Raw genomic sequence first — 656 nt, 5'->3', positions numbered from 1 at the left:
TGAGATTTTCTCCTCTAGTCTCTCAAGGTTCTTTAGGGTAGATGTGATCTCTTTTATTAGACCAACTAAACAGTTGGAAAAATTGTTCCTTGCAAGCTTTCAGGCACAAACACCCTTCTTCAGGCCTGCCAGCCCCCTTCTACCTGCATGTGACAAAGAACTTTATCCACCCAGGTCCTTAGGCCAGCAGGGGCGTTTGTACACGTCACAGTTTTTGCCCTTTCCTGCAACAGCGTGACTGTCTGCACAGGCTACAACCAACAACCTCTCCAGTCTTTTACAGGCATCATTATTTTGGGCCACTAGATGGCTTCCTAATCCAACAGATAGAAACTTGAAGCCTCATATGAAGTAACTCTTGGGCTTAAGTCAGTTAAAGTGTGCAGTTTTTCTCATCGCTGGTTCACAAAAAATATGCTGTCATAAGAACAATGTCACAAAAAAAAGCAACGGGTTCCAGCACAGCCAGATACACCACTGGGGTGGGGGGCAGAGAACGGGGAACAACTTCCTTGAGTTTTTTTGTTAGTTCTGCCTTGATGAGATGAGGCTTTCTAGTTGCAACCACAATTATTAACTGTGCAAAAGCAGCAGCTCCCAGTGCAAACGTAGCAGGCAGAACCTCCTCACCAGAGCTGCCACTGTTTGCTTACCAG

At 45.7% G+C, this 656-nt stretch overlaps 1 long non-coding RNA gene across 1 annotated transcript in view; it reads right to left on the bottom strand.

Annotated features, from left to right (window-relative positions):
• Nucleotides 1-528: 528 nt before the first annotated feature.
• The window catches only part of LOC109293895, a 586-nt gene continuing 458 nt past the window's right edge, over nt 529-656 (bottom strand). The window contains exon 2 of the long non-coding RNA XR_002096423.1: nt 529-622. This is a non-coding gene — a long non-coding RNA (uncharacterized LOC109293895). The remainder of the gene's footprint in view (nt 623-656) is intronic.

Source organism: Gavialis gangeticus, unplaced genomic scaffold (assembly GCF_001723915.1).
Source record: "Gavialis gangeticus isolate Ggan-Ray unplaced genomic scaffold, GavGan_comp1, whole genome shotgun sequence".
Lineage (NCBI taxonomy): Eukaryota > Metazoa > Chordata > Crocodylia > Gavialidae > Gavialis > Gavialis gangeticus.
The sequence above is the reverse complement of the archived record's forward strand: the minus strand, read 5'-3'. Positions and strand labels throughout refer to the sequence as shown.